Genomic DNA, 26,443 nt, shown 5'->3' on the forward strand with positions numbered 1-26,443 from the left:
TTTAACTTCCTTTCAGTCAATGGTTTCCTATAGAATTTGTATGATGGTAGTCATGAGCTATACATAATGCAAACAAAGGCCCACAAAGGTTTTTAGACAACATAAGCAAGCGTTCTGTGAAAAGGACAATGGCTTGACCACTTCACAATAGGCCGTTCCCTATTACAAAAAAAAGGATCCCATAAAGGACATAAGGTGTTTATAGCCATACTCCAGTCAATCTCCATGAGAACATAGTTTACTTTCTGGAAGTAATCCTCACGACCAGATTGAAGAGAAATAGAATACTTGTCCCTGCACCAGTCATCTTAGCATGTGAGAGCTGATAGCAACAGAAAATATTGTTCCTGGTGCAATCGGCATTACTGTAGCAAAATTCCTGATGTAGACTAACTTTATCTGAAAAAGAATGCCCACCTACATCTCCTAGTTTAAAGTTTAAGATCATAGTATGTTAATAAGTTATGTCATTTGAAGGAAAATTGTTGCAACTGGAGACAATCATATTAAATAATTAGTTGTACAAATTTAGTTGTAATATTTTAGTTGTTGGTAAGAGAAAGCCAGTCAAAATTAGTTTAAAGTAAAATATAACTTGATATATATTCCCAAGAAGTCAAAGATGTCAGCAATTTTAAAACGTTATATGCAAGACTTCACAAGCAGCATTGAGGAATTCTCAGTCTGAACCTCTTTCATCTGCTGTCTTCATTCTTGTTTTCTCTGAGGCAGAGCTCTCTCCATGTAAAAGCAGCAAAAAGTTCTCAGCATCTTAGACATATGTAATCACAAGCAAAGTGAAGAGAGAGTGGCAGACTGAGAGAACACTTTTTTTCTGAAAGTGCAAGAGATATGGATGAGCTTCAACTACCATGTTTGGGTCAAATACCTGTTAGAAAAGCACTCACAATTGGTAATGTAACTGGTCATAACTTGGCAAAGTTCATGTCTCATCCTGAGGTGAATGTGGGCTTATGAGGAAGTTTCTAGAACACAGATGATGTGTGTGTGTGTGTGTGTGTGTGTGTGTGTGTGTGTATGAAGATATTCATATATATTCATGACTGTTATGGAAATAAATGTGTCAATTATTCCATGAGCTCACCAAGAAAGAATGTGTTCCATTGATACCTTCAAAGAGATTATTTCTCGAACAATGATGTTATAAACAGCAAGTTCAAAAATTAAATAAAAATCTTCCTCCTGACTAAATACGAAAGGTCAGCTTACTTAATTGCTTTGGTAATGCTATAAACCTTACATATCTTTTTCAACTCAGCTTACAAAAGAGAAAATCCCATCAGAAGACTGAGCTGACTGCCACCTCTCCTCAAATCTGATGTGTACATTAAAATAAAAGCACTTAAAACTTTTATGGAAAAAAATTGGAACAAAGATGTTTTATTGTTTCTCCTGGATTATTTGTTGCATTATAACCCCTTCAACCCAAATCACAGTCATAAAAAAAGCTGCACATGTGGTAGCTAGTGGCTGGCTCTATACCATGTATATATGAGCAGGAGTAACTGAAAGTTATACAAAAACTAAAGTATAAACAGAAAATGAATTGGCAGAATTATATGGTAAAAGGCTGTGAGAAGAGTCAGGATATGGCGAGTGACAGATATGAGCAAAGTAAATTGTATAGTTCCCTAAACTCCATAAAATAACACCTAAGAGACAAAGTAATAAAGTTCATAAGCCAGAAGGCAGATAGTCAAGAAAGGTTGGTGCTAATCAAGTAATACCTTGGAAAAATAAAAATTATACAAAGGGTCAATTACTAAGGCATCAGGAACCAGAAGAAAATGACTGAAAAAAAAGAACAGGTAGAAAGAGGCTAGGCTTGAGTGGTGAGAAACTGAATGCCTCTAATCCCTGCCAGTGGCAAACAGCTGATGCATTCCCTGGAGAGAGAGTGAGTGAGGAGTACCTCCAAGTTGTAAAAGCCAATGCCATCTAGAATGGAAGCAGGGGAGTTGAATAAAAAGTGTGTAATGAATTTTTAGAAATTTCAGCCATTATGTATTTCCCAAAATCTCGGGCACTAGGTTTCTAGAATCTAAGATAAAACCTAAAAGGAGCTTCTCTGAGAAACCAAAGCAGATTTAAAATTACTGGAAAGACTTCCAGATTTTAATTTGCCATATAAAGGTATAGATATCGACACTATACCCTAATATCTAAGAGAAAAGATTTATAAACATTTATAATGAACAATTCTTATTAAGTTTGTCAGAGATGTGAAGTTGTGATCCAAACAACTGTCTTCAAATTTGAAGAGACAGATAAGTATATGCAGATAATCACAACATACTACGTTAGATATCCACATTCATGGACACCAGACTAGGAAGCCTGACCTGGGATTAATAAATTGATGGAACTTATTGCCAAGAAGCATTACAGATAATTATTCCAGAGAAACAGGATTTTGCAGCATCTAACATATTCCTGAGCTTTATCTGAAGTGTTCATGATATCTAATTTAAAACATAAAACCAAGTTGTTGTAATCAATACTCAGGTATTGGTATGAAGCAAAATAGGCCAAATAAATACAATGGAATATCCAGAAATATATATAAATGCATATATTGATGGTTAATGTATATGATTTTGACGAACTTCTTTGATTACAAAGCTAATATTACACAAAGAAAAGATAACTACAATAATTTTTGTTATGTAAAGCAGACGTCTTCATGCTACATAGAGACTTACCATAGGACAGGAAACAAGTAGAGGAAATAGCAACAGGCTAAGAATGTCTGAATGGACATTTCTTAGAAACTCAAATGCTCACCAGGTTATAACGGTGGTTTATATGGTGGTGGTACATGCCTTTAATTCCAGCTCTTGGAAGGCAGAGGTAGGAAGATCTTTATGAGAAAAAAGATGATTAGTGATCACAGAAATAGAGATGAGAACCACCATCAAGGTGCCTTATTACGTAATGACTTAACACATGACCACTAATAACAAATGCTGATTACAATGTTCAAAAGAGTCTTTTCACATTGCTAATCAGAATTTAAAGTTATATACCTTTTGTGGAAAATAGTAAGGAAATTACTCATAAAATTAAAACTAGACCCACATTTGGTCCAGCAACTCTGCTTTTTTGCATGAATCTTAAAGAAAGGCTATCAAGATCACAAGATGCCTGCACTTTGTGGTCACTACAGTATTGAGCATAATGTCAAGTAATGGAAAGCACTGACTCGAGAACTGAAGACATGACAGAAGTAGTGCAGAAAATGTACACACAAGATTATCATCCGTCCATTGAGTACAGCTCATGCTACTTTCATTTGAAAACCACAGAAAGATACAATACATGAGCTTCCTTGAAACCTAAATTTTCAAGATCATAAAATTAGGAATAATGGCTTTCAGGTTCAAGGACAAGGAAGTAACAGAGATGCTATTTTAAGGTTATACACTTTGATTAATGCTAGATAATTAAGTTCTGCACACTATAGCAATTAACACAAATAATAATGTAATGAAGCCAAGTGGGTTTCTTGTAGACAATATATAGTTGAGTAGTTTTTAAAGCCCGCTTAATAATCTTTTTTATGATGTGTATTTGAGCCATTGATCTAAAAAGTAATTTTAGATGCTGTTGGATTACTTTAAAAATCTATCAAGGTTTTTACCATTTTTTATTTGTTGCCTTTGTTCATTGCTCTTATTTTTCTTCTACTAGGCTGTTGGAGGTTATAATTGAACACTACATGGAAGCATAGGATTGTATTTTTTTTCCTTAGCACATCTAATATAACTTGTTTTCATTTACTTGCTGTGACTTACAGTTCACAGTACAAAACTGCATCTAATGCAAAGTAACTTACAATAACAAAGAATGGCCTTTCCCCAGAATCTGTAATGGATGAATTCTAAATACATAGTATATAACAAAATCCACAGATGCTCGTGTTCCTTGTATAAAGTGATATACTATTGATATACAAGGCAGACACATACTCCCATGTACTTTAAATCATCTCTAGAATACTTAATGTTTTAATATAATCATATTAAATGTAAATTCCATATAAATAGTTTATATCTTATTTCTTTTAGGAAGAAACAACAAAATTATGTAAATGTTTGAAACAGGTGAACTTTTAAAAATTTGTGTGTGTGTGTTTGTGTGTGTGTGTGTGTATGTATGTATGTGTGTGTGTGTGTGTATGTATGTGTGTGTGTGTGTAAAGGCACATGCAGTGCATATACAGAAGATAGATGACAACTTTCAGATGTGGATCCTATATTGTCATTTTGTAAGATTCAGGGCTTTGTAGCGTCTTGAGAGCTCTATCCACCCACTAATACATCTCAATGTACCAACAGGTCCAGTATTAAAAAATCATGTACATTGGTTTAAGCAGCAGATATACAGTAAACAAGATGAGATCAAACAATTTTCTCTCATGTAACTTACCAAACTTTCTGACTCTTCACTTTTATCTCTTTTATCAGTTATCACACATTTTGCCTATACACAAATGTAATTATAAAATAATTTCTTTCTACTTTATTTTATTTCAAATAAATTTCAGTCTCCTGTTCAATTAGGAATAATATAAAAATATTTTATTTTAGAAGCTGAAAATGCAACTCAGTAATAGAGTTTTTCTAAGCACAAATCCCTGACTTCAATTCCCAGGAAGAAAATGAATTTATTTTATCTATACTATTTATCTTCTAATATTCTTCTTTCTTTTTAATAAATTTGAGTCTCTCAATTACATTGTTTTACTTATCAAGGAAGAATTTATTTTACCATTTTCTTCAAAGAAGGCCTAAAGGAAATATACCTGTAGTTATCTATTTAATATTTTTATTATGGTAAAATACATGTAACATAAAATTTATTGTCTTGACCATTTTAAGAGTACAATCCAGTGCTGCTAAATACTTTCATATTATTATGCAATTATCTGTACAACTTATCTCTCCAACTCTAACAAGCAGTACAATTTTACTAACATAAACAATGAAATGGGAACCAATGTTTCTCCTTAAAACCTGAAGAACTGGTATTGGATAAAATTCCACTGTGACTCTCAAATTCATCAAAAAATGTATCGAGATTGTTATACTCTAGTCTAATAACCAACCATTGGAAACATTTTACATTTGAGAATGTAAATAATATATGTAAGATATTTTTGGAAAAATGTTTGAATCTGAAGAAAAGTATCTCATGTACAAGCTTTTCCAATTTTTAATGTAAAATTTAAAACAATAAATTTATAATAAAACATTAAATGAGCGTGTGAAAGTTAACAGAGATTCACTGATTATTATGCTGATCTATGTTCTCTCTAAGGTTCAGTAATGCAACTTAGGTTGACCATTACCAGTGCAGTCAGTTAAGAAATCAAATGGAAGGAAGCGAGCTCATAATACCATATGATTTGTGGAAACAGTGAGAGAAAATAGGAAGGGGGGAGTGGAGGACAGGTCGTCTAAAGTGGAGGCAGAGCGTGGATTTCTACAAACACACATACAAGAACTGCTGTGCCTCTCAAGGACGAGGTGCAAGAACGATGCACCTTTACATACTTCAAGGAGAACTTGACCATGTCATCACCTTGAGTAAATTTCTGTTTGTTAAACTACCCTGCTTTGTCACAGCAGCCCTCGACAATTTCAAGTGAAATTACTTTATGGTTGTAAGAAAGCAATGACATAAAAACTGGGAGGCAATGAGCTGAATTGACTTACACATCTGACTTTTTATTTTCCAGGAAGAGCAACACATATTAGTCTTTGATAAGGATTATTAACTACAAAATGAATAAAAAACAAAAAGCATGAATTTCAAGCTAAAAAATACAAGTAAACAGAATATGTACTTAATCAATGCAAAGCAAGGCATAAAGGGAATAAAGAGCAAACAAAATGTATGCAGGACCATCAGAAAAGTAAATAGGACAGATGGCGTAGACCCTAGAGTTTCTGAATTTACAGTAGCTGTACTAAATGAGGGGTTAATTAACAAAGAATGCCACACTGAATTTTTTTAAAAAATCATTCCCAGTCAATTTAAAAGAAATAAATCTAATATATAACTGAATACGAAAAACTGAAATTCAAAACACAGAAAAACATATTGTACAACTATTAACCAACTAAAACAAGGGTTTCTTCCATAATCAGAGAAAGTAATCAAATTTCATGTACATGTGTTTATTCCTAGTTGGTCTAGAGATGGAGCATGGACCATATGGACATTCAAGAAATCATGTATGATATAGAAAGTAGTGTAGCATATGTATAAAATAGACTGAAATTTTAAAAATTTAATGAGGCTAGAAAGATAGCCTAGGGTTAAGAGTATTTGCTGATGTTTGGTTCCCAGTACATCAGTAGCATACAACTGCCAGTATCTTGAGATCTAGAGAAGCCATATTCCTTCTTTTGACCTCTGTGTATACCCATAGACACATGGCATCCACTCACAGACACATGCACAAATGAACATAAATACAAATAAATGTTTTTAAATCGTTACTCTTATACACAGAAGGAAATGTCGCTCTTCCTTTTTCATCAGATGGAAATTATTACAGAGAGTATAATTGGCCAAAATGCAGTGAATGAGTGACCTTGGGGTGCTCCCCTACAGTTGATGTATCTTAACACCACCCTGCACCAAGGGTTCAGAGGATATCACCAAAAGGGAGGTGGAAAGATTTTAGGAATAGGGTACCAGGATACCTGCTACTAGTGTCTTCTAGACATGACAGAAATATAGTACTAATGAAACACAACAATATGGTCACAAGACCTGCATAATGATAATACCAGTCAATGTGCCAGTAAACACAAGGAAAATTGACAAAGCCCTACCCCTAGATGAGGAGCTGCTGGAAATCAATGTCTCCAAAAGAATGAAGAATCTGTCTTCTCCAGGGATGAGCCCTTTTTTAGGTTAACCAATTGCAAGTTCTCAGGCCTAACATGAGAGCAATACTTATTGGAAAGAACTGGACTGTGGAGAGGTGTGTGTGTGTGTGTGTGTGTGTGTGTGTGTGTGTGTGTGTGTGTTAACAATAATAATTATAGAAGTCATAAAGTTTAGGAATCAGAAGGCATGAAAGAGTTGGAAAAAGGAAGGCAATAAAATAAATATAGTACATGGGTATGAAGTTATCAAAATAATTAGTTAAATTTAAAATGGTTCCAAGCACAAAACATAAATATGTAACCTGGCAGTTACTCTCCAACCACATCCAACCACAATACTTGTTTTGTTAAGAATTGATTTAAATAGAAAGATCAAAGTATTGTTTTCTAAAATTTCTGTGAAACAATTGAGGCTAGAATTGAATATACCTATGAACTCCTAATCCTGAAATGTCAGCACAACCCATTTGACCTCAGATATCAGCAAGATATAAAGATGATGAGGGTGGGTGCAGCACAGGTGAGCTCAACTTTGTTAAATTCATGCCACACTCAGTTTCAGCTTAATCAACTCTGAAACGGATGTGAAAGACAAATACTCATCCTGATTACCAGATAGGACACTACATTCTAAGATTAAAAAAATAATAATGTAAGTCACAACTCAGCTTTGTATTCATTTATACATGATGCCAAACTAGCATATAAGGAAACAGCATCAATAGAAATAAACTCATAGATACACACTTATTAAAATTAGCACCCATAAAGCTAAGATATACTGTAAAATTGGGTAAGATGGTGAACTAAAAGCTGTCTCCTGTGATCTGATTAAAATTGCCCTGTTGTTTTGTCTCTTTGTAGTTTTACTTGCTTCATTTCTTCTGTTTTTCATTATTTAGTAATCTTATACTTTTTTTCTTTTCTTTTCCTTTTCAATTCTTCATTGGCCTGTGTTTTCCCTTCATTACATTTTCTCTACCACACTTTAACTAGTATATTTATTTTATTTTTTAAAAACATTGCTGCTTTTCTCCTTATTCCTCCTCTCACATTTAAAATTAGTTTTGTGCTCAGACATGCTCATTATCATCAATCTTTTCCTCTTTTGTTTCTTTTTTTATTATTATTTGCTTTTTCTATCTCTTGCCTATTTCCACTTCTCTCCTTCTTTTTCTTTTGACTTTTGATATTGAAGACTGGACCCTCAAATATTAGACTGCTCAATAAGATCCCAGATAAAAACAGAAGTGAAACCTAAACTGCCAAGTTCACAAATTGCAACACATAAATAATAGAAAAGCATGAGGCAGTATGACTCCATTTTAAAAGTTCATAATTCTTCAACTACTTCATTCAAAGATACTAGAAGACATGCAACCCCAGACAAAGATTTCAAACAAAGTTCTTAAGAGAAAACACAAACAAGTAGGCAGATTCAGAACCTGAAGAGTAAAGTCAGAAACATAGAGAAATGGAAGCTACAATTAATGAAAATAGGCAGTATAAAATATTACAAATAGACTTGATCAAGAAAAAGAAATACAAGGGAGTGTGTGGCACTGTCAAGGAAACAATAAAGTCAACATCAATAAAAAAAAAATTAGTAAGTATGCATGTCCACCATAAACAAGAACTTTAGGAAACCCTAAAAAAGGCCAAACCTAAACATCTATAGAACAGAAACTGAAATAAAAACTAAGCCCAGGAGCTGGAGAGATGGAATACCATTGAAGAGCAGTCATGGCTTTTCTAGAATACCCAGGTTTAACTAAGACCCTAGTGGTTGACAACAATCAGTAACTCTAGATTATTTGACCCTCTCTTCTGGCATCTTCAGGCACAGCATATATGCAGCACATAAACAAAATGCAGGCAAAACATCCATACATGAAAAATAAAAAAAAAATAATTTTTAAAAAAAGCCACAGAGAAACTATTTAATGAAATTATAGCTGAAAATGTCCCCAGACCAGAGAGGTTCACATCCAAACAAAAGAACCATTTAAATAAACAAGTCAACATGGCTAAAGAACTTCCCCACAAAACATGATAGTCACAAATTACAGAGCAAATAAAATGCTATTCTAATGAGTAAGGGAATAACTGCAACTCATCTTTACAAACACAAATACCAGAGTAACTCATCAATTTAATATCTTGTCAGCAGTCCTCAAAGCCAGGAAACCATGAAATAATGTATTGAAAGCCCTGAAAGCAAGTAAATGCTAACCAAAATTGTAACATACAGCAAAGGTGTATGTTTACATTGAAAGAAAACTAAGGATATTCTTAGAGAAATGCAAACTGGGTTATTCTTGATTCCATAAACAGAACTGTAAATTATACTAAATGCTGGGCTAGAGAGATGCTTCAGTGATCCAGAGTGTATACTACTTTTGCAGAGGACAAAAGTTTGTTCCTAACACCCATGTACGGCATCTTACAATGTCCTGAAGTTCCAGATCCAATAGAAATGAAATCCTTTCTGGCCTCTGTGAACAATACACACACATGAACAAAATTTTGCATACACACATACACACACACACACACACACACACACACACACACATATATATATATATATATATATATAATAAACTATATAATATAATCTTATGACACTTAAGGCATTACTCCACAAATACACAGAAAGATAGTCTCATCATAGAACCCAAGAAAGAATAACTTTCAAAAAAGTACATAGACAAAGGCGAGGTATGAACGAATCCATCCTATATGACACAGTAGATCAGCCAATCTCTAATGATAATAGGGAGAAAGTAGAGAACAAAGAGCAAGGCAACCCGCCATAAAATACAGCAAAATTACAAAAATTGGGAGGTTTAAATTGTCTCCTCTCATTTATAAAGGGACAGGGTGAGGCAAGAGGATTTGTCATCTTTAAAACACAAATCTCATTGACAAAAACATCCATATTTAATACAAAGAATGTAAGCCAGTCTATCAAGGAAATATAGAACAAACTGTCCCGGCTTGTTGGATGTCTGGCGGAGTAGACTTAAAAATAAAACTAGTGAGAAGGGATAAGGAATGCTGCTATTGATTGGATTTACTGCTGAATTCCACTAAACTTTTAAGGAAACTGTTCCATAAAATAAAGTAGAAAAAGACACTACTGCTCTTTTTTCATGCAGTCAGTTTTATCCTGATACCCAAACTAGAAAAAAAAAAAATAACAACAAAGATGAAGAGAAGAAGGTGGGGAAAGGAAGAAAAAGTGAAAATTACCATATTTAAAACTAAGACCCACTGAAAGATCTTACCAGAGACAGTGTACAGGGAAGTAAGCAATGGCAAGGAAAAAAAATGACAGAACCTATTGCAACAAGAAAATTAGAAACCAGGAGGGTGTTAGAGATCTGAACAACAGCAAGTGGCTGAAATACCTCAGGAACAGCTTCTCCAGGACAATGTCCCTGAACCTGAACAGAATGGCTGAGGTAAAATAACTGCCAGTACTGTGATAGCTAATGTCATTTGTCAAGTTGTCAGAATCTAGAATCACCTTGGAGACAAATGTTTGGGCATGCCCTTGAGTGAGTTTCCAGTGTGACCTGGAAGTGAGGTGGAAGACCATCATAAATGGGATCACAGATTTCCTTGTGCTGGGGATCCTAGACTATATAAAAATAAGAAGGCTAACTGAACCCCAGCATGTTGCAGGATATTTGATCACACTGTGAACCCTAAGATTGTGTTATTTACTGGAAAAAACTGTTTCTAGTTGTGGTCTGACTCAGCCCTCGCACACATCTTTAATTCAAAAGCTTTCTGTTTATTGTAAACAGGAAAATAAAGCCAACCATGGGTCAAGAGGCAGAGCAAGCATCCAGTTGACATAGAGTGAACATAGGGAGAGAAAACATAGGGAGTAAAGGGGAGTCAGGAGGATGGATAGAGAATACAGGAAGTAAAAAGGAGGGACACTGGGTTTGAGGGATTTTTGAGATGGCATGGCCAAGGAAAACTTTCTTTTAGGATGTAGGTTCAGGAAGAAGATGGTACTTTCTCTGCCTCTGTGAGCTAGCAGGCTTTCATCCAAGCATCCAGCTCCTGAGTCTTTAATAGCAAGATCGAACATTTGAAATTTTGTTAAAACATAACACCAGCATTCATTGTTTTCTGCTTGCTAACTGAAGATGCAATGTGACCAGTGGCCTCAAGCTCTTCCTGTCTGCATGTTTTGTTAATATAATGAATTCTAACCCAGGATAATTTCTTTCCTCCCTTGTAATTTTGCTGCAGGAACAAGAAAAAGTGACTAATACAGAAAACTGACAGAAGTGCAGTCGGTATATATCAAAAAATTATAACTTGTATACATTTTTGACAGAGAAGTAAAGAGATGTGTCTCTTTGGAAAGGTTTTGAGAAGTGTATATTGAAACTAAAAGGTCATATGTGGTCCTGTGTGGGGAGGATCAGGCCATAAAGGCTCATGAGTTACATCACCTTAATTCTAAAACTTTAAAAATTATGTTTAAGCCGGGAAGTGGTGGCGCATGCCTTTAATACCAGCACTTGGGAGGCAGAGGCAGGCGTATTTCTGAGTTCGAGGCCAGCCTGGTCTACAGAGTGAGTTCCAGGACAGCCAAGGCTACACAGAGAAACCCTGTCTCGAAAAACAAAAACAAAAAACAAAAACAAAATATGTTTAAAATTACCAGAGAACAAGCTAGACAAATTGTTAAACAATGTCAATCATATGTTACACTTTTACCAGTTCCTCATTTGGGCATAAATCCAAAGGGACTGATACCAAACAGTATTTGGCAAATGGATGCTACTCATTATAATGAATTTGGCAAGCAAAAATATATACATGTATGTGTAGATACATACAGTGGTTTCCTTTATGTGACATTACAATCTGGAGAAACAAGCAAGCATGTGATCACTCATATGCTTGCTGCAATTGCTGTATTGGGTGTGCCTAAACAGATAAAGACTGACAATGGCCCAGGTTATACAAGCTCCAGTTTCCACCAATTCTGTGAAAAATTGGGAATACGACATAAAATGGGTATTCCATATAATCCACAGGGCCAAGGTATGGTAGAAAGGGCACATCAAACCATTAAATGTCAACTTGAAAAAATTAAAAAGAGGGAATGGTACCCTACCAAGGGATCCCCCAGAAATATCCTTCAACACACACTCTTTATTTTAAATTTTTTAACTTTGGATTCTGAAGGAAAATCTGCTGCAGATAGATTCTGGCATCCTGATACCAAAAAGAATTTTGCAACAGTCCTCTGGAAAGACCCATTAACTGGAACCTGGAATGGGCCAGATCCAGTGCTTATCTGGGGAAGAGGTTCTGTCTGCATATATTCCCAAACTGCAGAGGCCAGATGCTGGCTGCCAGAGAGACTGATTAAACAAATAAACAACAATAACAAATCCAGGGTGGAGTAAACCCCCTGAGAAGCGTATTTTTTCTTTGCAGGAAACATGAAGATGCTTCTCAATTGACTTCAAACTGGAACAGATCAACCAGGAAACTTGACTTGTAAAGTGCCCAGTGTAAAAGGAGACATCACCACCCGTACCTCCAGGGTGGCTCTATTGGACTCTTAGTTCCTCAACTTATGATTCAGAGGGGAACATTGTTTAGACCCAGGAGAAAACCCACTACCACAGTTACTATAGTTGTTTTTTGGGTTTGAGATTGACTAGAGCAGAAACAGGGATTTCCTTATTTGTTTTGTTAAGATCAAAGCTATGATCAGTTCTGTATTTTTATAGATTTAGATTCTGCTATAACACATTTGTGAACAGAATAGAAGAGGCTTATACTTTTTACTCCTCAGAGGGAGTTTTGTGTTACCCTTAAAAAAGAGTGTTTCTGTTATGCTGATTATTCAGGCATTGTTAAGTCTCTTGTCTCTCGGGTCTATGCTGCTCAACAAACTGATGGCTTTTGTATAACAGATAGATGCTATTCAAATGAAACCCATACAGGTTCGTTATTACAGGCTGGAAGTAGGGGATTGTAAAACCTCTGTCATCAAGACTAACGAGGATTATCCCCTAACTTACATGCCAGATAGTCAATGATGGGTAAGAGAACACTTCAAGACCCTTGCCACTAAAAAGGGAGGCCTCACCATCCTAAGGCAGGAGCTCAACCAATGGCTGTTGAGTATCCAAGATGGGAAAGGGAGGCTAGGGTCATTTGTTCCAATCTAAGACAGGCACGGTTTCCGTACGTTTTCCCAGCCTTCCCTTTTGAAAAAAAATTTAAAAGGGGGACCTGTGGGGAGCCGACAGAAGGTGGCTATCATCCTTTCAGCCATCTTGAGCCATATACCCTGATAAGAGACTTGATTACAATAGCCTACAACAGCTGAGCACACTCTGATAGCATTTTGCTTTAGATACCCAGGATCTTCCCTTGGGTGTGTGAGACTTAAAGGTGTGTGACTTAAGGGCGTGACTTAGAGATCAGATTTAGAGACAAGAACTAAGGGCATGGCTTAAAGGCATGACTTAGAGCTGTGGCTTAGAAGTGAGATATATAAAAGGCAAGAGGCAGCCAGAAGAGTTCAGTACAACTTGCAGTATAACTTGGAGTAGGAATTAGGCACTTGGAGGAAGAACTTGGAATTAGACATTAGGCACTTAGCACTTGGAAGAAGGAACTTGGAACTTGGAGCCACTAGGGACTAGGAACTAGGGACTAGAAACTCAAGACTTGGGACTTAAAGAGAAGAAGAGAGACTGAAGAATAAACGGGATTGAATCACATCTGTCTGGTTTCACTCTCTCTTGCTGAACCCCGACCCGCAGACTGGAGCATCTTGGGGCAGTGCAGGCTCTAACAAATTAGTCCCCAAGGCTTTTGGCAGTGTGGGTTCCAACATTGATAGAGTGGTCCATGACAGTCCTGTGTGAAGTGGAAATCCTGGTTTCTTTGGAAACTCAGTTGTGTCACACGATGTTTCTCTGGAAGCTGCCTTGTGAGAGGATGTTTTGCTGAAGCAAACATGTGAGAGGGTATGTGATACTTAGGAAGAACATAAATATAAATATAACCCCATAGAGAATGAGAGGATGCTCTTGCATTGCTACACCTTGCAATACTTCACTGCTCTTTACTGCTCTTCATTTCTTAGAGAAAAATGCACCAAAGAACTTTGTGGGGTATTCCAACTGATTTTTGCCACTTCCACTGATTCTTGTTAATTCAGTGGAGCTTTTCCATTTCTGCTGGATCGAACAGCTGCTACAGATTCATGTTTAATGTTTGCTATTAGACTGGACTGCTGATATCATGACAACAAAGGCTGAAATTGCCCCAAAGAACTAAGTCTAAACAGGTCCACAACCCCCTTGTCCCATTAACCATCTTTCTCCCTTACCTTTGGTCAGTGGACTAGAAGGGAAATTGAAGTGTTTAAGAACACTAAGTAAAGTACGCTTTAAAATTTTTAAGCCTATACATGAGTTACCAATGATCACACAACAGCAAAATTAGTATTTATGTCTACCAAAACATTGTACAAAAATGTCAAAAAGTAACTTTGATCATAAAACCTACAGATTAAAAAAAATTCAAATCCCCACTAACCATGAAATATATTAAAGTTGTAGTTTACGCTGCTAGAGAATGAATGGCAACTCAATTAAGAAAGTGTGATAATGTAAAAATACAGATGATGCGAAAGCATAGTGTTGAATAGAAGAAACAAGAAGCAATAGAATACATGTCTAATTATTCCATTCATGTATAATCCATTGGATATACATAATCTATGAGTAGAGGTAACTATATTTAAAATATTATTCACAAAAGTGGTACTAGTAGTACAAGTTTGTATACCCCAGAACTTTAGAGGTGGATGTAGGAGACTCCTAAGTTCAAGACCAACATGGCTGTAAAGCAAAAGAGAGTTTCAATGGCCACAATAAATAGGAAATAAAGGTGGTTGTTAGAAATGATGATAATTGAGATATGAACGAAAGTTATGGTGTGCCAGGATGTTCATGACCTTAAGGTAGCTATGATGTGCATCTATGCCAAATACCTAAGTATCTTCTGATATTTAATTTGTACCTCAGTAAAAATGTATTTTTAAATATAATTTAAAGAGTTTTGGAAATTCTAAGTTGAAGTCACAAGAAATGTGGTAAACATGTTTTATAGAGGATTCAACTTTATATTGTAAAAGTTCGCTTTAAAACATAAAATCTAGAGAAATAAAGTCAATGTCTACCTGGTTCCCAATAGTTTTTTAATTACTATTTTATAACTATAATGATAATAGATATGGTGCCTATATCTCTATTTGTATCATTAAAAAAATAAAATTTATTGTATTACATTTTTCAAAGTTTTCATTTCATTAAAATACATTCCTACAAGATGAATTCTTAACTTATTGCAATCATATAATTTAAGCAAAAGCAAACCTATAGTGTCTTTACATACTTATATTTCAGAGATATTTTGTTCTTCTTCACTTGGAACATTCAGAAAGAAGCTGTATAAACACTGCTAAAATTATCAATTAAACAAGTGTATTACCCTATTTCAAATATCCATTATATTAGTGTAGAGCAAGCTACTTCTTCAATGTGAGAGCATTTATCTTATGAAATAAATTTTGAGTCCCTATGGTAGTAGGCATGATATAGTTTTGCATCTGCTATATACAAACACACAAAGAATCTGTGCATTTCAAGAAAAAGGAAATATTTCTTCATCTAAGGAATTCCTGGTAGAATATCTCAACAGGGCATCAATGAGAAGTTTCTCCTAAAAGCCCTGTTTTCCCATCTACTTATGAAAACAGCCAGTTTTGTAGATGGAAGTTGTCAGGCCAAGACATTTCCTACTTGAAATCCAGCTGCATACCAGATTGTTAATACTTGAAAGATCAACTGTATCATAGACTTGACTAAATGTCATTCAAGTGGTACCTCTCCATGAGGGCAAATACTATAATATTGACTGAGACAAAGAAACTGCTGAAGATGTTGTAATGAAGGTTGACAAATGCATATGTGGTTCTCTCTGTGGAGTACATGTGCTTCAGTTCAATTTTAAACTACATTCTGGAAGCAAAAATGTGGGATTTAACTAACCACAATACAAAATACATAATACTATATAATTTTAAAAGCACGATGCTTATTAAGGAAAAACCTGAAATGAATCAAACTAAGGGTTAAAAAGAAATACACATCTCTGCAGAAATTTAGTATATAGTAAAGGTGAGACAAGGACCATAATTGCATGGAGTATGTGATAAATTTAGATAATGTTTTTGGAAACTAATCATGTATATCAATGAACATTCTAAATCATAAAAATTTAAGTGGAAAATTGAAATTATTTGAGCTCAGAGAAATAATGGAGTGAAGAAAAAATTTCTACATCTAAGCTTTTCTAAAGAAAAAGAGGTGAAGTACGAAATTAAGGAGGAGGAGGAAGAGAAGGACAAGGAGGAGGAGAAAGAGGGCAATTGAAATAAATATTTCAAAAACTACACTCTTGTGACAAAATAAAAACCACCCCCCCAAAAAAAGGTTATAACAAGGCTCTCAGCAAAGCAACAGCAAGAAAATCTTCAATTCAGTTTACAAGGTGCTCATTTCTATAGTGTATAAAAAGCTTCCATAAACTGTTCACCTACCTTATTATTATTCACAAACAATGGGGAAGGTGGTGTCAACTTTTAAAAAACAAGTTATTAGCAATTACTGAAAAGTACAAAAACCATAATGATCATGCATATTTATATATAAAAATGATTACACATAGCATTCTAAAGCAATGTTCTCTTTATATTTCAGGTTATTTATGCATTTGCTGACAGAAGCCACACATTATATTCTATATACAAATATATTATTCAATGTATATAATTATGTAAATACAGGTTTTGATATCCTGAGATTTTTTTCACTAGAGTCACTATTATGCTTCAGGAAAAAGTTCCAAATAGCCTTCAAGGAACTACACCTGTATTGTAGAAATGCAAAGTACAAGTCCCAACCATATATACAGATGTTAGACTCAGGGAGGGTTATGTTGAATGTATTAAGAAGGAATGTGAATATGCCTGCTTGGAAAACTATTTTCTAAATCCATGTCTCCTTTACTCATAGGTAGGAAATAAAGACCACTGTCTTATTCACCGTAGGTGAGTGGATTGCCTTACCCAATGAGTGAGTCTAAATAAGTAATTGTAGCAATGTTCCTGTTGGGGTCTCTTTCTCACAGAAGAAAGCATTTGCTCTCTTTTGCTCTCTACCTTGTAGCAAGTTATCGGTAAGAATTTGAAATGTACCTCTGCCTAAAAAGAGAAGTATAATTTTAGAATAAAACATTGAGAAGCACATCAAAATGACATTTCTAAGCTTTTATCAGTAATTAAATTGCTACTTTGATCTCAATGTGTCTGCCCCTTGGGCTTAAATGTTGCAAAGGAAAGAGCAGTGGCATGTTGACTCCTACTTTATCACAAATTCCTGCTTAAAAATACCAAAGCAATTTCATATCCATTAACCTATTATGTAATCACAATAACCCTTAAACATATGAGGAAAATGAACATTATTGAAGTCAATATCTACTATTTTTTCAAAGGAATAAGTAGAATCATTGCAATAGATTTCCATCTTTTATCTTAGTTCTCTCAATTTTAAAAAATAGAATTTACCTTCATTTTAAATATAAGAGAATGAAGTATCAGACAGTTTGAATGACCTACACAAGGCAGACATGTGGCTAACAAGAAGACTTCAGTCCAGAGAGATAGAATAAATTAAGATAATGTCCTCCATTTAATTTGGTGTTTTCAAATCTTGGTACTATGCTTGACTAAAGGAGGTTCCTCATAAATGTAGTTAAAAGAATATTGGATCCTTTCTTGTTCCTCTGTATCATGGAAGAAGAAGACACATTTTTTTGGAAGCACCAAAACTCAAAAAATTTCCAAGCTCCATGAGAGAGGTACAGTGATCAAATACTAATGTCTGGAGATATTGATGGAAATGCTATGAGTTGGTATGTGTATGGAAAAAATGATACGGATTCTAAAACATGAGATCCCATATTTGTATGAAGTTCTCATACTTTCTCAGTCTAACATACTAGAGAGGCCTCATGTAAACTCTAGAAAGTAAGAGACTTCCTTGTGACATGTTTATCATATATATATATATATATATATATATATATATATATATATATATGACACTTTAATCATACTCACCCCTGCAGTGCTCTCATAACCATGTTTTCCTGCTCCCGAAAGGTTGGCTCTACATTTGTGTATTTTGTTACTGTTGTTTCTAGATCAAATATCTGAGAGAAAAAAAATAGCATTTTTCTTTCTGAGTTTACCTTATACCATTTAATAGGATGTCATTTATAATCCATTTTCCTTAAAGTGATATAATTATTTTCTACATTATAACTGAATGGCTTTAGCCGTCCCACCACTGGAGAATGCTTAGACTGCCTCTGCAGTGTGACTAATATAAATAATGCCATGGAAAACATGGTTTTACTACCATATTCTGACATTATATTCCTCTGAGTATACACCTAGAAATTGAATAACTGAATCTGACAACACCTTTCTTTCTTATTCACTGACTTACTTACTTACTTAATTAATTAATTATTTTCATTTTTGAGGAAAACTTATACTTATTTTCATGGTAACCATTCTAATTTTCTACATTCCTAACAATATATGAAAAAGTTCCTTCCACTTTCTCCACTTGTCTTTTTGCCAGTGTTTGCTGTGTTTTCTTTTCAGGATGTAGCCCCTCTGAAGTCCTAATGTAATTTTTAATTAAATTTTATTCATGGGTAAAGATTTGAACATTTTTTCATGCCTTACTAACTCTGTACGTTTTTTAAAGGGGGACTCCAGTTAATTTGCCCATCTATTGAACAGATGGTCTCTGCTTTTTGTTTATAAATTTTGAGTTTTTAAAATATTATAAAAATTAATCCTTCATCAAGTAATCTGTACAAATAAAAAGGTCTATAATCTAACATATACAACAATGTGCTCAAAAACATTTTAAATCAAAAAATGCTGAATAGATTATCAGTAAATTAAAAATATTAGAATAAAATTTAAATGGATGAAATAAGAATATGTAGAGTAAAAATGCAAAAAAATGTAGGTTAAACCCACACACCTATGGTCACTTGATCTTTGACAAAGGAGCTAAAACCATCCAGTGGAAAAAGGACAGCATTTTCAACAAATGGTGCTGGATCAACTGGAGGTCAGCATGTAGAAGAATGCAAATCAATCCATTCTTATCCCCTTGTACTAAGCTCAAGTCCAAGTGGATAAAGGACCTTCACATAAAACCAGATACACTGAAACTAATAGAAGAGAAGGTGGGGAAGACCCTTGAATGCTTAGGCAGAGGGGAAAAGTTCCTGAACAGAACACCAATGACTTATGCTCTAAGATCAAGAATCGACAAATGGGAACTCATAAAATTTCAAAGCTTCTGTAAGGCAAAAGATACTGTCAATAAGACAAAACAGCAACCAACAGATTGGGAAAAGATCATTAACAATCCTACATCCAATAGAGGGCTAATATCGAATATATACAAAGAACTCAAGAAATTAGACTCCAGACAACCAAATAACCCTATTAAAAATGGGGTACAGAGCTAAACAAAGAATTCTCAACTGAGAAAATTCGAATGGCTGAGAAGCACCTTAAGAAATGCTCAACTTCTTTAGTCATCAGGGAAATGCAAATCAAAACAACCATGAGACACCACCTCACACCAGTCAGAATGGCTAAGATAAAAAATTCAAGTGATGATAGATGCTGGCAAGGATGTGGAGAAAGAGGAACACTCCTCCATTGTTGGTGGGAATGCAAGCTGGTACAACCACTCTGGAAATCAGTCTGGAGGTTCCTCAGACAATTGGACATAGCACTACCTGAGGACCCAGCTATACCACTCCTGGGCATATACCCAGAAAATGCTCCAACATATAATAAGGACATATGCTCCACTATGTTCATAGCAGCCTTATTTATAATAGCCAGAAGCTGGAAAGAACCCAGATGTCCTTCAACAGAGGAATGGATACAAAAAATGTGGTACATTACACAATGGAGTACTACTCAGCTATTAAAAATAATGAATTCGAGAAATTTTTAGGTAAATGGATGGAACTAGAAAATGTCATCCTGAGTGAGTTAACCCAATCACAAAGGAACACACATGGTATTTACTCACTGTTAAGCGGATGTTAGCCCAAAAGCTTGGAATAGCAAAGACTCAACCCGAAGACCACATGAAGCTCATAAAGAAGGAAGACCAAGAGGGGATGCCTCAGTTCTACTTAGAACGAGAAACAAAAATACTCAAGGGAGCAAATATGGAAACAAAACATGAAACAGAAACTGAAAGAGGGGCCATCTGAAGACCATTCCACCTGGGTATCCATCCCATGTACAGTCACCTAAGCTAGACATTGATGTGGATGGCTGGAAATGCATGCTGTCAAGAACATGATATAGCTGTCTCCTTAAAGGTCTGCCAGAGACTGACACATTCAGAGGATGATGCTCACAGCTAACCACTGATATGATCAGTGGTTTCCCAATGGAGAAGTTAGAGAGAAGACTGAAGGAGCAGAAAGGGTTTGCACAATACCAACCAACCAGAGCCCCCCAGGGTCTAAACCACCAGCCTGGGAGCACATAGGGAGGGACCCATGACTCCAGCAGTATATGTAGGGGAGGATGGCCTTGTCCGGCATAGGTGGGAGAGGAGATTCTTGGTCCCATAAAAAATGAACACAAAGTGGGGGGGGGGGGGTGAGGAATGTTAGGGTGGAGAGGGGGTAGTGGGGGAGGGGGGTACGTGGAGGCACTGCCTCATAGAAGCATGAGGAAGGGGGATGGAATAAAAGGTTTCTGGGTGGTGGGAGGAAGTGTGGTAAGGGGATAAAATCTGAAATGTAAATATAATACCCAACTTTTTTAAAAAGATGAAAAAAAGGAAAAAGAAAAAAGGGAAAAAAGAAAGAAAAAAAGGTGATTTAATAACACAAAGGGAAAGATTTAGAAATTTAGGAGACAGTTTATGTTAATGAAAACAGCATCATAGAAACAGGAAAATAACACCTTCATAGAAGCAAAAGGGGGGATGGGATAAGGGGTTCCTGGGTGGTGGGCGGAATGGGGTAAGGGGATAAAATTTGAAATGTAAATATTATAACCAATTTTAAAAGGGGGGAAAAAAGAGAAAAGTTGTTAGAACCAACATCTTTAATAAAATGTCAGACCTCTAAAAAAAGAAAATGTAGGTTAGAATTTTTTTGTTGTTGTTCACCATTCAGTCAATGAGAGTGTTTTGGGGGTAGCAGTAACTGTAATATACTTGTATCCTTCACCTATTTCTCTCAAAGTCTCATGAACCATTTTCTTAACTAAAGTTTACTTCAAACAAATTAGCTTGACATATTTCAAGGCATGGGTTGACACCTACCTCATTTATGGGTCAGTATACTCACACCCTTCTCAGGCCTAGATAGTGCTGGTGAAGGTCCAGTTCCTGTACTTCCCATTACTCATAATTTATAACATCAATATTCTACCAACATTGTGAGAACCACAGTTGCACTTTCAAAAAATAAAGGCACCATGGATTCAAGAATTAGAAATTAAGTTTGAAGCATTTATAGCTCTAAATAGAACATGTTTTACATGTCCAAAAGAATACAGATTCAAAACTACCAAAGACTGAAAATATGCATGTTGGCAAAAATGTGGAGAAAGAGGAACACTCCCCAAATGCTGGTGGGATTGCAAACTGGTATAACCACTCTGGAAATCAATCTCGAGGTTCCTCGGAGAACTGGGAATAGATCTACCACTAATGTAAATGTCCAAAGCAAGACGTCAACTACAAGAATTGTTTACTTTAAAGGTCAATGAACCTTTCAGTATAGGATACATGAAGGTTCTTTCAGCAAATGATGTTTAAATAAGTAAATACATAAATGACAAATAATGAAACACGGCTACTTCACCATGTATGCAAAATTTTAGATCACAGACCTGAATATTAAATAAATTTTATAGAGGAAAGTATTTTGATGACCTTGGGCTAAGCTAAGCTCACTTAGAAAACTGCAAAAGTTCTTAACCCTTAAAAATGAGTAGGAATTTGTACTTCATTAAGGTGGAGGTATTCTGACCATTCAAACCTAATAAACACAGAAAATACACTTAAGAGTGATCCTTGAAGCAGCAGATCACTGTACAACATTTCCAGTGCCAGGTTTAAGATACTTCTCAGGACTTGTGGGTCAGTGTGGTTTCAGAAGGTTCCAAAACAATCCAGGCTCTTGTTGGTCCTCTTGGTTGCCATCCAGAACTAAAGAATGAGACTTCATTGCTGAACATATCAACATCTCAACTGAAAGACATAAAGGAAGCTAACTGGTACAGAGCTGGAAATTTATTTCCTGATATCTAAGCTTTCAAATTGTCTGATAATCTTATGGAGGCTAATAGAAGAGAAAGAGCATCCAAGGTTTTACCTACTTGGATGTAGTGGGACAGCCCTTTCATCCAAGCACATGGAAAGTAAAGGCAAGAAGCAGATATCTATGTATACAAAGATAGCCTGGTCTACATAGGGAATTCTAGGACAGTCAAGCCACATAGTGAGACCCTCAAAAAATAACAACAAAACAGATTTTACTCAGTTGTGAATCCTACTAATTACAGAATCAGTCTTCTAGAATGTATTACACTGAGGAACCAGGATATGATTGTTATGGATGTCGGCAATTGTCTTCTGAATGAATTCAAGGTCCTCCCCATAGGAAAAAAAAAAACCTAGAATTATAATCCCTGTCAACAACCTAAGACCCAAGGGAGTAACTTGCTGCTATCATTTAACTGAATGGAAATAACATCAAACTAGTCATTATATACATGTATAAAACCATCAAAGAATAAATTTAATTAATAAAAAAATAGTGGGACATTAGTGGCAGAAAACTACTAAAATATCTTCCATCCAGAAATCATAAAGAATGATTAAATTATTTAAAAATAAACTTTAATTTTCTAAAGGAATAACTGTATATACATATAATATACATTGATCTAAATTTAATCTAAGTTATAAGTAAGGAGTTATATGAGAATATTCTTTATTTTAACAACAATATCTACAATTAAGAGTGATTTTTTAAAATGATAAAGCTATAAAAAATATCTTAATGATAGAATGACTTTGAAACTATAGTATGGAATTATTTTAGTCTTGTGACCCTTCCGTGCCATTAATAATTATAAAACGAGAAAATATTCTACATCGGTACACCAAAAGACAACTTCAAGAATATACATAGATCCTTTGTCAGTAAAAATACTATAAATAACCAAAACAATTATCAGCAGTAGAGTAGAAGCATAAACACTGGTAAGACATGAGATACTCCATAAATATTCTTTAAAACCCTAAGAAGATGGCTTTCAGTGCCTAAAGGCATTTGCTATCGTAGCACAAGAACCTGAGTTCGAATCCCATGTGCTTGCATGAAAGCTGGACAAAGTGGTATGTATGTGTAACTTCAGACTTCCAGTGACAGAGATAGGAGGATCCCTAAAGTTTTGTTTCCTGCCAACCTAGCCAAAACAACAGCAAGTTTCAGGTCAGTGAGACACTCTCTTGCCAGAGAACAGGAAACAACATTTTCATCTAGCCTCTGTATGCATGCACATATGCGCCACACATGAATGTAGTACACACATGCTCCATACAGACACTAAACAAAAGAATACAAAACAAAAACAAATGAACAGACAAGACAACCAGCAACAAAAATAAGTCACCCTATGCAACAGATATAAAAGAATTTGTGGTTCAGGGTTCTATATAGGAAGTTCAGGAATGATAAAATTAAATGATGATGATAGTTGTCGAACAGTGGTTATCTTTGCAGGCGAACAGGAATGTTATCACCTGTCAAAGAATCTACAGTGGTTTCTGTGGTGCTGTAGATGCTTTGTGACTCAATGTTGGTGATAGGTTATCTTCACATAAGTATGAACAAATACACAGTTGTGAAGCTACAATTTTAAATTTTAGGCCATATCAGTTATGCACAAATGAAAATGAATAAATAGTCAGTTAAAACAATTTTAGGAGCTTTCATATGATATTTAAGATTTTAAATTAAAATGGAAAGGGGTGGGATCTCATCTGAGTTAGCTAAAAGGTATGCTTTTTATATTTTAAAAGAAACTCTGCTAAAGCATTCATGTGAAGGTAACCGGTTTAACAGAAAAGTGGGATACAAAAGAAATGGCCAGGTGCTAGTCCCGCTCAGTCAGCTAACTCTAGATGTAAACGGGCTTTCTTGTCACCTCAAGATGAGTAGGCAAAATAAAATTGAAACATATATCAATGCTTCACTAGAGAAATAAGCATCATGCAATTGTTTCAGAGCAAGGGGATGGGGCTAATCACCTAGTTCTAGAAAGCCCTGCATGGAAAAAGATTTCCTAGGTGAAATGGTTGGTTGACCCCCATAGAGGTCACAAACTACAGATTGAGAACCACTGTTCTAGAGTCTTTGGTATGGGAACATAATCCACTGGTGACCATAATAGAAACATTAACACCAACCCAATCACAAAACCTTTGCTCTACAATCTTCCATGCCTGCAAAATATGCTAGTGCAATGATAACTCAGAGCTTGTGGGAATAAACAATATCAGATTGACTTAAGACCCACTTCTCAAAATGGACCCAATACTTGACATTGCTTGAGTTACCAAGAACCAGAGACTAGATATCCAGGAGATATCTATCTAGAGAAAAATCAAATACTATTGATCTTTAAAAAAAACAAACAAAAAAGTAACAATAAAATGACTCCTAATGATATTCTGGCATATTCGTAGATTGTATTATTATTATCATCATTGTCATTATCATGACCATCATTATTGCTATTGTTGTTGTTATTATTATTATTATTATTATTATTATTATTATTATTATTTATTATCATTCCATCATCAGAAAAGCTTCCTCCTGTAGCAGATGGGAACAAATTCAGAGCCACAAAGCCAGAAAGAGAGAGAAGTTTGAACACATAGCTCTAAATGAAATGTCTCCATCAAATCCACCCCCAGCCCCACCAGAACTCAGAGAACACTGTAGAAGATGAGGCAGAAGGACTGTGGGAGCCATAAGGGATAGAGATCATGAGAGGAAAAGAAAAGGCCCTAGAAATCAGTTGAGCAAATCTCATATGAACTTGAAGAAACTGAAGCAGCAAGCATGGGGCTTACACCGGTCTTCACCAAACCCTCTGTGTATATGTTATAGCTTTCAGTTTAGTATTTTTAAGGGACTTCTAAGTATGTGAAGCAGTTATATGATTCTTGTGTCTTTGCTTTGGGCTCTTTCCTTCTGTTGGTTTGCCTTCGATGTGATGACTTTTGTTTTTTTCTTATTATATTTTATTTTGTTAAAATATATACTCACTTTTTGACAAACAAAATAAAAAATTTAAATAAAAATTGAATATATAAAGAAAGTTATAAAACAACTCATTTAAAACTGTATTTGAACTATAACAAAATACAATGAGGTAACACACAAACTATCACATCAAAGTTGGACAGTCACAAAGAAACCAGAAACACACCCATTTGCATGCTCAGGAATGTCATTAAAACACTAAATTGAAAGACATAATACAGCTAGAGATGACCTGGTGCATACCAGTGCAGCCCCGGTGCACATTGCCATGTGAGTTCATGGGAATTTTGCTCATGTAGAGGGCTTTGTTTTCTTGGTGTCCTCGTCTCTGTGGGAGTCCTACTCCTTCAGGTTCAAGTCCCTGAGGACTTAGATGTGCCATCAGTGTAAAGAAAGAAATGACCACTAGCTTGCTGTTAAGGAGATGGCCCCAAATAGTTGAGCCTCTCTGTATTTATTTCATTTCAAAGTATAAAGTGTACAAGTTCGGTTTCATTTGCTCAAACATGTTGCAAGAATATAGAAAACAATTCTCAGAATGTTTTTTTTTTTTCATAATTTTCTTTCTCATATACTTTATTTTCCCTGGGCAGATATTTAACCTCATCACCTCATAATTAAGCACGTCTCTGTGATCATTTCAATTAGCATACTGCATCTCAAACACCTAGCTAGTAGCCCTTGCAACAAGCAGGGGATGGGGGGATGAGATAAGGGGTTTGGGGGGGCAGAAACCAGGAAAGAGGATAACATTTGAAACGTAAATAAAGAAAATATCCAAGAAAAAAAAGAAAAAAATGAAAAAGAAATGGGACACTATGACAAATCAAAAACTAATAATAATGGATATAAAGTAAGAAGAAATACAATTCAAAGGCACAGAAAAATTTTTTAACAAAGTCATAGAAGAAAATATCTTCAATCACAAGAGGCATACAAACTACCAATACACAAGAACAAAAAGAAGATTA

The sequence above is a fragment of the Arvicanthis niloticus genome, chromosome 5, assembly GCF_011762505.2.
Source record: "Arvicanthis niloticus isolate mArvNil1 chromosome 5, mArvNil1.pat.X, whole genome shotgun sequence".
In the NCBI taxonomy this organism is placed as follows: Eukaryota; Metazoa; Chordata; class Mammalia; order Rodentia; family Muridae; genus Arvicanthis; species Arvicanthis niloticus.